This window comes from Mytilus galloprovincialis, chromosome 5 (assembly GCF_965363235.1).
Source record: "Mytilus galloprovincialis chromosome 5, xbMytGall1.hap1.1, whole genome shotgun sequence".
Lineage (NCBI taxonomy): Eukaryota > Metazoa > Mollusca > Bivalvia > Mytilida > Mytilidae > Mytilus > Mytilus galloprovincialis.
The window spans coordinates 16449651-16464723 of NC_134842.1; the positions used below are offsets into that span (position 1 = coordinate 16449651).

At 30.5% G+C, this 15073-nt stretch overlaps 1 long non-coding RNA gene across 1 annotated transcript; it reads left to right on the forward strand.

Annotated features, from left to right (window-relative positions):
• Positions 1 to 13034: 13034 nt before the first annotated feature.
• LOC143075264 (uncharacterized) lies at positions 13035 to 14966 on the forward strand. The gene is made up of 3 exons (XR_012978274.1): positions 13035 to 13190; positions 13840 to 13940; positions 14422 to 14966. It is a non-coding gene; the product is annotated as an uncharacterized LOC143075264 (long non-coding RNA).
• The last annotated feature ends 107 nt before the right edge of the window (positions 14967 to 15073 follow it).

The following is a 15073-nucleotide window of genomic DNA, read 5'->3' on the forward strand; positions in this document are numbered from 1 at the left end:
AGGTTTATCTATCAAATGATGCTTTACTTCGAGGAAAATGGTAACAAATACATTTTGATAATGTCTACGGACAAGACATTTTATTGATATTCAATTAAATGCTTTCAAAGATAATTGTTACAGTTTAGATTAAAAAATACCAATTAAATTTTAAGCTGTGTTTTTTTAAATTTTGGAAAATATAAAAATGAACCCATAATTCTTTACATATCTCAATAATTTATTGATTAAGCCAAAATGAAGACACATTGTTTTAACTGAAATCCATATATCTGACTGTTTAAAACAATCAAACTATTACTAAAACTCAATTTTGACATAGTTGAATGTGTTCTCTTGAAAAAATAACATACATTTTACCTATCAAATTAGGCTGAACTTGTGACGAAGTCATTAATGGATAAATATATTTTATTATGTAATTACAAAGTTAAGAAAGATTCTAAAGTTCAAATGTTCGAATGTTCACAAACTGTCTTTAAAGTTGAATTGTTCGAATGTTCAATATCTCACACGGGCACGTGATCGTATAGTGGAATAACTGTTCGTTCCTGTCGGATATTAAGCACATGAGTTCCAGCGTACCCACGAGGGGGGAGACCTTGGCGGAATCTCCGGTACCAATCTGTCCTAATCGAATTCTCGTCTAATCGAATTGTGTCCTTGAAGTCCATTGAGAGATCTTATATAGTACAGTGGTCCTTACAAACGGTCCATAGCTGTAGGCCGGTTACGTAGTCGTCTGGTTATAGACATGTTAGTTCACAGTAGACATGGTCATTTATTGGCTTCAGGGTATATATGTATATAATATACGAACAGATTGTTATTAGTGTCCAAAGGCTTCCTGCTGATTAATGTATGAAACACAATTGTGTAACATAATGCCTCCAATACTTATGGAACGAAAGTTCAATAAAATACGGTATTTTTCTTCCTGTGGGTTATTTTAATAGCTATTGTAAGGTTTCCGGTAACCATCAACACATATCTAAGTTTATAAAGTTCTATAAGTCCAATATCATAATATAATAAGTTCATCACATTCATCTAGTCCAATATCTGGATATATTTACACATAGTTCATTCGAATCATAAGTTCAATATTTCGGTATACATAGTTCATGTTTTATTTCCAACACCATCATAGTATAATGTTCATCAACTACTGGAAAAGGGCGCAAATCTTTGTACAAGTGTCAGTCATCATCATCTTCATTACGAAGTAGTTGACGCATCTAGCTGGTTAGTTCGTCCTTCTTAAAAGGCTGTTAATAACATCGTCATTGGGTTAAGGGCATACAGTTACAGGGAAGGTAATGGCGTTGCTAACGTAAAATGTTATTTTCGCGACGTCAAACTCTGACATATCGGGAAAAGATGTATTTTTTTGACTGATTTTTATCATTCAAACTGATTTAATTTGAAAACGAGTGCATGGACCCCTCTTTTTTAAAACAGCAATTTGTTTCATTTTGCAAGGAGATTATGTGACCCAAATTTTATAAAACTGTAAATAGCGCAATTTTTTTAATTTTGATAAACATGCAGCAAAAAATGACGCTTTTTCCTCTATTCATGAACATTTCATAAATATAGAGTTATTTCGGAATAAAAATTGCACAATTTTTAATGATACTTATAAAATACAGAAATTACCAATTATTTAACAAAAAACATTTTGTGTTTATCTTTTAAAACAAAAAAGTTATGTCTTTCTTTCGAAAAAGAAAATACGGACACAAATCTGAATTTTGAGCAAATATACAAAATTTCGACCTCATTTTACTCATGAAGGTATATTTTTTATTACATATTTGATTTAATGAGGTAAAAAATAGCCTGTAATTAAATTTTCATCAACTTGTAAATACAGGTTCAAAACTGTATCGTATGCCCTTAAGTTTCATCCTTGATCAATGGCGCAGAGGAAGACATCAGTCTCTCTGGAAGCAGTAACATCTGTTCCAACCAATTGCGTTGACACCATGTTGTGCCAACTGTTCGTGGCATTAGAACTAGAACTCGCACCCTTCTTTTTGGCTAACCAAGATATATTCTTAATAAATTAACAGTACAAAAATATGGCTATTCCAATGAAGATCGCACCTTAACCCCACTGATAAATTAAAACTTATTTCAATTTGGAAAACTAAAAATTGTCAACTTCCCCTTTATTTCTTTTTTTTTTATTATCAATCGTCTGGTAAATCTCCTTTAAAATTAGTTCTCTTGATTATTCAAGCCTAGCTAAATTTGATAAAACACTTTCTTTGTATAAATCAAAAAGACTATCAAGTTATCTGGTTAAAACAAAATAAAAATAAATAAAAATAAATAAATCTTGTATACAACTTCTACAATTTTGAGAAAATCTACCTAATAAAAACAAGATATGTTTATTTATTCATTACTTAAGATATACATTTATATATAAATTTACAATCAAATAAGTTAATCAATCATTTAATGTAACCCCTACATCTACATGATACACATGAAATTTTTTTTAATAAAAAATTATATTTTACCTTGTTAGCAATTGTAATACTTTTATTTCTTTAACCTTAGTGCCTCATTATTTAATCTTAACTATTAACTCTAAATAAAGACGAAAGATTTATTCTCATCACTCTTTAAAAAAAAAAACCATTTAAGATTCCTTTGATAAAATTTTTACTACGTCTTGTTACTGACTATTTTTCATATTTGACAACAACAACACCAACAACACCTTGTTGCAAAAAAAAAACGTCGTTCTCCTTAATCTTTTACATTTTTCCAAAAATAGTATAGAGTGTCCTTATCATAATGATCCCTTCCATTTTTTATATAAATTTTTTTTTCATTTGTTTTAAAATTTCAAACCTACTGCCTATCCTATTTATACATTTCAATACGGCTCAGCGTTAGGTATAAATTGAAATCTGATTTTAAAACTTAACTAACATCTTAAAAACTAAAACAATTAAAAAAAATCTATGCCTACTTATGAACAAACTGACACATGGTTAAGATTCTTTCTTCAACTCCTTAATTAATTATTTCCTTATTCTTATCTTAATTTCTAATAATAATCCTCATATTAAAGTGTTCATGAAAAATTTCAATTTTACTGTAAAGCTAGTTTTCCTTTAATATCAATTATCTATTTCACTTAAATTTTCTCGTTACGTTCGTATGTCTCTCTTTTTTTTTTTTTAAATTTAATATCAATCTACCACAACAATACTAGTATGTAAATCCCTTAGGGCAAAACATATTTATGTGCTATTTTCTGAAGATACGTCTCTTTTCCTATTTACAATATGTAAATATGGCGTAATCTAACACCATAAAAAAAAACTTGCACCATTTAATTACTAACATCACTTATGTTAATCAACCGAAGAAGGGGTTGGAATCTAAAATTATAGACTATTTGTTTTCTCTAAACAAATGTGCGTACACACTACCCAACTGCGCAAACCCAATAATCATCAATGGCAATAACACGCAAACAATGTATCCTCAATGTACCCTTAACTTCATCTACCAAAGGTTCTAATTCAACCTTCATTTACACCGGTGCTCTACTAATTTTACGTAAAACATATGTTTTCTAGAATAATTGAGTGTATCTTCAAAAAAACAACCCATAATATGACCAAAAACCACCATTAAATACGGAACAAAAAATGCTAATGTATCAGACATTTTATCTTTTTACAAATTTACTTTAAACGAAAAACTAGCTTCTCTATAACTTCACAAAAAAAAACGGTTTATTTTTTTAAGAATCATATGTGTAATCTATCCTATCTCTTAAACAACACGTACCTCATACAAAATAACACAAAAAAAATAACCTTTCATTCTGATAAAAAAATGTGTATAATATTCATAATTTTTAAATTGACCTATAATACCTTAAAACACTCAATAAAAAGTTTTATTTGAACCACATCTCGTGAACAAACTTCAGATTTTCAGCCTTTTAAAAATACGGCCTCAATTCCTTTAAAATCAAAAACTTTACTTAATATGTGTGCCATCCCTTGAAAAGCCATTTCTACTTGTTGTACTGACATAGAAATATCTTGATTTTCCATTAAGAGAATGACAGTAACTGAGTTCTTACCTTTTATATTCCTTCGCGTTCTTTTAGACAATCCAAGTCGATCGTGGTCAAACGGCATCAAATCGTGACTTATGTGACGAAGTCATTAATGGATAAATATATTTTATTATGTAATTACAAAGTTAAGAAAGATTCTAAAGTTCAAATGTTCGAATGTTCACAAACTGTCTTTAAAGTTGAATTGTTCGAATGTTCAATATCTCACACGGGCACGTGATCGTATAGTGGAATAACTGTTCGTTCCTGTCGGATATTAAGCACATGAGTTCCAGCGTACCCACGAGGGGGGAGACCTTGGCGTAATCTCCGGTACCAATCTGTCCTAATCGAATTCTCGTCTAATCGAATTGCGTCCTTGAAGTCCATTGAGAGATCTTATATAGTCCAGTGGTCCTTACAAACGGTCCATAGCTGTAGGCCGGTTACGTAGTCGTCTGGTTATAGACATGTTAGTTCACAGTAGACATGGTCATTTATTGGCTTCAGGGTATATATGTATATAATATACGAACAGATTGTTATTAGTGTCCAAAGGCTTCCTGCTGATTAATGTATGGAACACAATTGTGTAACAAACTCAAGGAAATTGGATACAAATATATTGTGGTAATGTCTACGGACAAGACAATTTCAGTTAAAAAAAAATCTGTTAGAATTAATTGTGACTATATTTATGTTGAAAATACTGAGTTTTAATTTGAATAGATAACTTTCATCACCTATAAATAAGATTTAAGTTCCATAGCAGACAAATAATTGAATTTAATACTTGTTATGTATAAGTGTCTTGTCCGTAGACACTTCCTCATCTGCTGTTAATACTGAAATGCAAAAGATAAAGTTAGAGAGAGAGAAATACTTTTTCTTCATTTGATTTAGTTAATCTTTTAAGGTATGCAGCAACTGGAATAAACAATATTGAAGTAAAATAAGGTATGCTTTTTATGACTGATAATCTGACACTTTTTAAAATCCACTCCTGTAAAGTAATTTTACAAAAATTGAGAACACTTAAATTACCATTTATTTATTAAAAATAAGATATTTCTAAGTTTAAACAACACATAGGACTAATTAAGACCCATAAAGCCAAGCAATATTGATAAAAAGACATGTCTACGGACAAGACATGTGTCTACGGACAAGACATTCTGACATATTTTTGAATTTTTTCCTCTATTAATAGATGGTAGAAAAAAATGTTAGTAGTGTTTTCATATCTGGGCAGGAATTCGCTAATGTTACTTAAGTGTGACATTGTAAGAAAAAAATAAAAATCATTATAAGCTTCCAAATTTTTTACAAATTATTGCTACAAATGGCGTCCTTCTATTTGTAACAAAAAAAAATCATTTTTAAACTTGCGTCAGTTTGGAACCAAAGCAGTTAATGAATTTGGAGCATGTAACATGGACACTTTTTCCAAATTGAGATTAATGATTCCTTAACTCATTCAACATTCAATACCATATATATTGATCACAAAACATTGTCTTTCATCTAAACTCTAAAATGTGTATTTTCATTTCTTCCAGAAATTTTGTGAAAACAGGTTTCCTCTAATTTTCTGTCAATGTTACATGCAAATGTTTAAGAGATAAATACAGTAAGAATCATTTTGTTTCTGAACATGAAAAGGCTCTTTTTCATTGTGTTACCCTCACATTAAAAAATTGTATTAATATTTTTGCAATTATCTCTTTTCTGTCATAAAATAGTGACGTAAATGGACATAAAAAATATGAATAATGAACCATGCCAAAATTGACCTGAAAAGATATAAAAAGCCTCCAAACAACCATCTGAATGTAAATTATACTCCCACATTTCTCATATATGATATTATTTAAATAGTGGTTAATACCCAAACCATTCACCTAAATCAGACAGCAGACATATTTTTTTTTTAACTATACCAGTAGTTATGCTTGTTCGTGGTGTTACACCATGGAAGGCTAATTAAATTAAAAGATATTCAAATGTCAAAATAACCAGAAAAATAAAACTAAGACCAAAGATAGATCAATTGATGAAGGAGTCATCCAAAATTTCCACAACATGAAACATTTTTATATCATCAGTAAGTAAGTAACCCGTTTTTTTATGCACAGGATGAGATTGATAAAACCACCACACAAGCATCAGCATCCACAAGTTTCTCACTCAATAACTAATACTGACAAAGTAAGAGTACAAAATGATTACATGTATCCCTCATTCATGTGACACAGTTACACTTAAAACTAATAGTATGAAAAACCAAGGAAAAATATGGACAAATCTGCGAGAGGTTGATACAGCTGCATTTATGGAGAATCTTATTTTCAATCGTTTACATAACTTCTATGAAGCACAATTTTGGTTTCATTTTTGAGGTTGTCTGAGAGACATTACCCCATATCTTGTTTTATTTCTGCTGGTTAATCTTACATTTATGATAACTTTTTAAGGTTTAAACAATAAATTTTATTTCAAACATTCAAAACAAGTTTCTTGTTTCTTGTTTTCTGTCTCCAACATCTTCAACTATCTATCTGAAAAAAGAAAAAGAAAAAAACAATTAATCTACCCTCAATCAGAACCAAAATACATGCATAGATTATAAAATTTACAATAATATACAAACTCTCAAATTTCTTGTTTCGATTTTTCAATGCCATTTCATCTCGAAAACTTGTTACCAAAACTACAGGAAGCCATAATTTAAAGGTCCCCATAATGATCAGTGTAAAACAATTCAGAAGAGAAAACCAACACCCACTAGACCACTATCCTGTTTTCAACTTTATTTGGCCTTCTTTTACTTTTTTGATTCATTAGCGTCACTGAAGAGTATTTTGTAGACGAAAAGCGTGTCTGGCCTACAAAATTTCAATTCTGGTATCCATGATGAGTTTATTATTATTATTTTGAAATCAGAAGGAGCCTGAACATCTTATAATGCAAAAGAAATTCTGGAATGTCAATTATTGACATAACAAATTAAAAAAAATGTTTCAAATTGAATTCCTCATGATTTCTATAATGAGCATCAGTAAATACATGTGTTGACTGGTGATTGAAAAGGGATAAATAAACAAGATTTTGAAATAACTATCTTCTACCCTGCTGTAGAATGGTCAAATGGGCGATCACTAGTATGTCTGCAAACACAGTCATCATCGCCTGGTTTTCTGACACAGACAAACACTACTATCTGACTGGCTGAAAGGACCGTCACCACCTGAGTCACTAACAGGGACCTTATCAGACTGGCTAACACAGACATCATAATCTGCTAGGCTGACAGGGACATCACTATCTGACAGGCTGACAGGGATATCACCATCTGACTGGCTGACAGGGACATCACCATCTGACTGGCTGACAGGGACATCACCATCTGACTGGCTGACAGGAACATCACCAACTGACTGACTGATATGAACATCACCATCTGCCAGGCTGACTAGGACATCACCATCTGTTGGCTGACAGGAAAATTACCCTCTGACTGGCTTACAAGAACATCACAGACTGACTGACTGACAGGAACATCACCAACTGACTGACTGATATGTACATTTTTTTTGTACATCACCATATGACTGACTGACAGGTACATCACCATCTTCCAGGCTGACAGGTACATCATCATCTGTCTGGCTGGCAGGGACATCACCATCTGACTGGTTGACAGGGACAGTATTTTTTTGCAGCATCTTCCTGAGAGTTTTCTTTGTCACATTTATTACCTGTCCTCTTTTTCTTTCTTGGTTCATATTGCCTGTAGATTTTTTTTTTTTAAATTGCATGTAAATTTCCAAGACCGACACCAATTTTGTTGTCAATGAAGAAAATACACTTCCAAAAAGAATATCTATATTTAGAAAAAAAGATGAAGTTTGATGGTGGTAAAACAAGTTAAATTATCAATAATCTCTTTATAGAGCAAAAGAGTTAGTAAATGTTATCAGTTCTGTTCATGCGTGTAACATTGACAGAAAAGTAAAAGGTTGTATGTCAATGTTACGTACATGAAGACCATAAGATGAAAGTGGTGTGCTTAATAGTCAACTTTGGAGAAATAATATTATTGCTGCTCAGTAATATCTAATTAATCATTTAGGTTATAAAATGTTATATAAAAGTCTGACTTTAAGGAAGTAATACCATGTAATACCTTTGCATGTAACATAAAAAAATCTCGACACAAAATATTGTTGTCAATGTTACTAACTAGTGTTAAAAGACAAATTAAACAGGAAAACTTGAAAACGCTTTCATTTGTAAAATAAAAATAAAATAATAGCTCCATATGCATGATATGGTAGTAAGTTTTGTTTACGCACATAACACTGGCCTGAACATGTAAAAGTCTAAATAATAGACTGTGTCAATGTTACATACACAATTTCTTAATTGAAAAAAAGTTTAATTTGGGTTTACTTTATACATTATTTTTTAAAATAAGTATCATAATAATAACTTTGAATATTAAAAATTAGATTAACTGTTGATTTCATCACAGTAAAATCTTCTCATGTAACACAAAAAAGACCTGACACGAAAGTTGCTGTCCATGTTACTCATAAAGTTATCATATAAGCATCAAAGAAATTGTGTGATGACAATATTTCAGATGTTAGATAGTCATTTATAAACTCAGATAAATTCATTTTAAAGCTCATATCAGAGGTTTGGAAATCAATGCTTTTAAAACATTATAATTCTGGGTTATGCATGTAACATTGACAGGAACACCAACAAATGATGAGGAAAAATTGTTAGTCAATCAAGCAAAAAAATAAACACAAATAATAAAAACTCATTTATTTCTTTAATATCATTTTTATGAAGCAAATTTAAATTTCAACAAGATTTTATTGATTGAATAATTGTATGAACATTTATTAGGTTGTAGCATGTAACCTGGACGCAGAAGATGGTGTCAATGTTACATGCCTTTAAACGATAAGAATTACAAGTAAATATTGTAAAGTCTAGAAATCAAGAAAGATCAACAACTTCTCTGTTAAGAATTCAGCATAAATTTATATTTGATTTGATATTATGCACTGGCCATTTATGCATTAAGTGTAATAAAGTAATATTGTTTTTATTCTGGTGTCAATGTTACATTTTATGTTTTCAAATTAAGTGGCCAGTTATCTTTATAATGCTGAGAAAGAATACAAGTACTAATTAATCAAATTGGCAATTAATCTGTGGTATTTCATGTAAAAAATTAGATTGATAAGGCAAACCGTACAAAAAAAAGCTCTTGCATGTATCATAGACACCAATCCTTGGTAAATATTTCGTGTCAATGTTATGTACAGAAATCTCTCCAGCAATAAAATGAGTATCGTAAGGGTCAAACCTGTTTAAATACAAGATAAACTTATATTTTTTGATAAAATTGCAAAGCAAGTCACACATCATTATCAAAGAACCTAATCTACTCAGAAAGTGCATGTAACACTTCATAGTGAGGTCAAATTAACCTGGTCCCACTCTCTTATCATCTTCTGGATCACTGGTAGATGCCAAGTGTGAAAGATAACAAAGCCACCTTTTAATGTAATTGTCAGCGGGTTGAAATGTGGAAAAAATAATTATGGTAATGCTTACTATAAAAAATGTACAACTGTTATAAAAAGATGAGTATTATTGGGCAGTATTGACACGAAAATGAAATAAATTTTCTTACCTTCTATATTTTTCAAACTTCTATTGATTGATGAAAATGATGAAATCCAAATTGTACCCATTGTTGACACCTTTCAAAATTTGCAATGCTGGACCAATAACTTGTTTCCAAAGCTAATTAGCTGGTAAAAAGGTGCATGTAACATTTGTTGACGCGAAAAGTTACATGCACTTGTCCATTTTCAAGCATATTTTATTTGCAGAAATAATCGGATTCTGTACAAAATGGGGTTTCTAATCGATAGACTGATCATTTTGCAGTTGATTTTCATCTATTACAGTAGAACAATTCTTCAGGTATATTTTAAATATGACTTGGGGTTTTGCCACTGCAGAAATGTCACACTTTTTGTCTACAATTTTCCACTGCCGGCACATAACAAGGGCAGATTTCTTGTTGATTTTTTTAATTGGATCCATTTTTTTTGCATGTGGCAATAAAGATTAACCCACTTTGATATTTAAACAATGTTTATTCTCCATATTTGCATGATTTCTTTATTTTTTTATTGGATAAACACTATTGACCCTAAAATTTCATTAGCGAATTCCTGCCCATCATGATCTACAAAAGAACAGGAACTTAGCAATGCAACATTAATATAATTATGCTTCCAGTTTACTAGGGAATGCATGTCTACGGACAAGACATTTTTTCACTTTATTTTGTATATCCAACTTTGATGGCATATATCTCCAGCTAGGGTACTGCAATTTTGATAAATGAGGTAGTTTTTGATAATGTATATACTAGAAGAGAAAACAAAACACATAATAGCATAAATTTGATTTATTTTTCTCTTTTATCACTACACTGAGCAAGCTAAAAACAAAAGTACAAAATTCCATAACAAGCGCATAGTATTCAACTTTTTATCATAACTTTGTAACCACTGAAGATTTTTTGTTGCAACAACCAGTAAAAGAAAGATGAATAAATTGTCTATAACAGTGAACCAATAATGTAGTTCAAATTAAGTTCACTCATTAACTATCAATTGACAAAAACAGCTAAATTTTAAATGAAACAATATAACGTGAAATTTTGCCCATTTTCAGCATGTATTTTGGTGGTTTTTTTTCAAAACGGTAACACCTATACATGATATTTGATATTCATTGTGAAACCCTACATTCTCTTCTTCAGTTCAAAGATGTATTACTTATGTAAAGTTTATCTTCTGGTCTTTACAAGCCTATAACATAGACCCAATATGAAATGCACATCTGATCTTGGCTAGGCCGATAACCATGTTGTCTCATTGATTTCATGTAAGTTAATATTATAGTTCTAATGAATGGACTCAAATTATAAAAATAACACACTAAACCAATAAATAAATGATGCTGGTCATGAACTTAAAAATAAATAAGAACAAAATAGACTGAGTAATATTTTTCTTTTTCTATTTGAAAAAAATAATAATAACATTAAAAGAAACTATGCATTTTTACATTTATATAAAAGTATTTCAGAGCAGTTTCTGGGGGCTAAGTCAACAATTATGTTTTAGATCACAAGTCAAAATTAAGTCACACTTTATGTCAGTATGATAATGCTTTGAATAAGATTGATTAAAATGATACTCTGAAAGAGATTGTTTGAAGGCAGCAACCATTTGTTTTCAGGGAGGGGGGGACTATGGATTAAATTCATTTTTTTCCAGACAAGTTGAAAACAATTCTTCTCTTTCAATTTTAGCATTTCATTTAATGGCAGTTGAGGGTAAAACAAACATTTTTTTTTCTTAGGGTCAAAAACGAATTATTTTTTATCCAAAAATTGGAAACAAACTTTTTTTCTTCAAAACAATCAAAAGCCACCACCCCCTACCCCCTGCAGAAAATCAAATGGTTGTTGGCTGCCTAAGTTGAAATTTATGACAATACTTTCTCATTTACTTTTGCTGGATTCCTTTATCACAAAAAAAAGTATTATTTTAAACAACGAATGTGTTTTATGTCAGTGCATCTAAAGCAGTTAAAGTTGTGCAAAGACAGTATAAGATTTCCTTACCTTGGTTTAGTTAAGTCATACATTTCACTGACTTAAAGAGAATAATTAATCCAGTCAAATATTCACAGCTGATCTCGCCATTACTTTTTCAAACAAACATACTAATTAAATGTGTGTACATTGACTGTGTTCAGATGCAAGGTGACATCGATGTGAAAGACCGAAAAACTACAATATCAAAAAATGTCTTTCTTTTGGAATTTAGTTCAAACGGGGTTTCCCAAGGGGTAATAGAACGTTATACTTTATGATATTTTAAAATTTTGAGATACGTATTATTAATTGTTTGTATAGTACATATAGTCTTTGTTAATCTGTGAAAAACAGAAGAAAATAATTTTAAACAACGATCAACGGCATTACGGGATCGTTAAAACACGGCCAATTTGACATGTTTGAGATTTTTTTTTCCTTTTGATAATAAACTCCATGCTCAACAAATCGAAATAAATCTATTTCAGACCCTTATGGCAAGTAGGAAACTGAAAAAAAGATAAACTTCCAAATTGGCGCCAGATTTGATAGAACATACAAATCAACTTTTACAAGCCTTTTTATAATACTCATCACATAGCAGAAATATGACTAAAATTTTCACTTTAATAAGTCATGTAACGCTCCCTTTTCCTATTTTGCCCTGTCACATGAAATACTGTGTTTACTGTGTTTTTCTTGATAAATTATTTAAGTTTTACATATATATAGATTTCTGTCAATAGTTGTGTCTACGTGTTTGATAAGTACAGATGATTGGTTAATAGCCAGTGTATTTTTCACCAATTTACTGTTATCAAATGAATATCGTTCATTTTTGAGGAAGCTCGCTTGTCATGTTTTGGAATTTTGGTAAGATTTTCGGAATTCTAAATTGAACACTAAAAATGTTCTAATATTGTAATGGGGAGTGAAAAAAATTTTCTTCGTTTCAGAGTCAAACAGACGATGAATAAGGGTGATTCGTACTATGATTTGACGATAAATGTATTTTAGCTGTATCGGCATATAGGCAAATTATAGTTTGGTAAAAACAAAATGAAACATTTTACAAGAGCGTATTTATAAGCGTGCAAATGATTGATTTTTAATATAAATCTTTTTCTAAACGACTTAAGTTATTTAGGTTTTTTTTTTTTTTTCAACAATGTAAATGCGTAAATGCTCATGAAAACGTTGCTATTGTAAAAGCGTTCTGGTGTTGAACATGATGCGTTCAAATTTACCATTTTCCCCGAACGCCATGTGTTCAAAACATGTCCGCGTACATAACAGTGCGTGACGTATTAATGTACCGGAAGTTTGGTTTTTGATCGTGATCGAAGAAGCTTCACTTAAGAAATTTAACAACAAAACTTGATATAATAGGTATGTTTATCTATATTTATAACACATGACGAACATTAAAAATATTTTTTTTAGTATGAAATCAACAAATGTCTACTTGGACAGGACACACTGAAGTATAAATGGAAGAAAAACATTTTCGAACACAAAACTGCGCCCCTCCCCTCCCCCTTAACGGTGCTGTAATGTCATAATTCGATTAAAAAAGTAGGCGGTTCTTTGAAAGAATCAAAAAATTAATTATCATGTTTTAAAAAAAAATTAACCACTGTAAATTTATACGTAAATGTTAAATGATATCGTTGCTATTGTAAATGTGTTCTGGTCTCGAACATGTTGCGTTCAAGCTGATCGTTTTCTCTGAACATGACTCAAACATATAGAAAGCATTAAGAAGATCAAACGATCATCTACACTTTTGAGGATGTACATTTTTTAATAAAATAAAACCAATGCATAAGGATTTGTTCACAAATACAAAAACTGTCATGACATTGCAATGTCAAGACAGAAGTTTGTAAACAAAAAAGTCATAAAGCAACACTAATTTTAAATTTCTCATGTATATGTTATTTATAATAACTTTGTAATTAGTAATTCTTTTTAGCAAATGTCCACCCTTATGCACTGCATTCATGTATTGTAATGTATTCCTATGTTACTTTTATAGGGTACAAACACAACTACAGACTCGTGCATACCGCGAGAATAAAGAGAACATGTTGCAGTTCAAGAGATGACTACTTATCCTGCACCATAAAAGTACTATATGTAAGTTTAAGAATTTTTAATAGGAGTGTCCATTGACTTCTTACAAGTTTTGTTATTGCAGATTTATCAATAAAATGTGCACCATTCACTTGTTTACATTAATCAGAAAGCTATTTGAGCTAAATTCGATGCAATTACATCAATTATCCGTATACAGATCATAAGTGAAAAAATTACTAAATATCTTTCAAAATAAAGGCAAATGGTAATTAGTTTCTTGAAATGTTAGCAGTTAATTTAGTGACAAGTCTAAGTTGACGATAAAGCTTTGCCTAAAACACCTATGAGCAGTTGCTGGACACTTCCTATCATTTTTTTTTAAAGATTTAGAGCACGAGAGCACATATACTTGAAAATACATCTTATCTTATAAGACAAGTATCAGTAATGGAATTACAAAAACGAAAAGTTTCTAATTCTTAAGGAATGTCGACATGATGAATAATTTGTTTACTCATACACTTCATATTTTACATTTTAGAACTTACGGTTGATGAATAACAAGGTTAAAGAGTAATTATAACCCAAGGAGACGAATCGTCTAAAAATGGAAGCTCAAAATCAGTTGTAGACGACTCAAATCATGTTTAAAAGTGCCCAAGGAAGCAGTGTTACATGAACACCGACTCGACTACTAGCAGCATATACACAGGGATTTTATGTTTGATATTGACTATCTGAGTGCTATGCAGCCAGTGGATTATGGAACATTTTGGTGATAAACGAGCCAGTGACATCAGTATTTGTAAAGAAATTCAGAACAGTGTTTGACTTAAGAAGTTGCAAACGATGAGTTACACTATGTTCATAAGACACTAGACTTTGTTGCAACATAATAATTTTAAATATATGACGAACATTTTGTTTATGAGTAAATATTTAAACACATTTTGCAAATTACAAATGTTATATTTCTAACTTGTCTAACTTTTCATTTTAAAGTTGCTTCAATATTTCACATTTTATTGTACTTTTTTTAAATGTTGCCTTTTTAATCAATAATAAAGACGTTTTAATCAATTAAAATATTTGTTTTACAAGACCACAACAATGTTTCAGAGAATATAGCACTTTTTCTGGAACATGTAAAATTGTATTCCAGTAATATACACTATGTGTTCTGGATATTAACA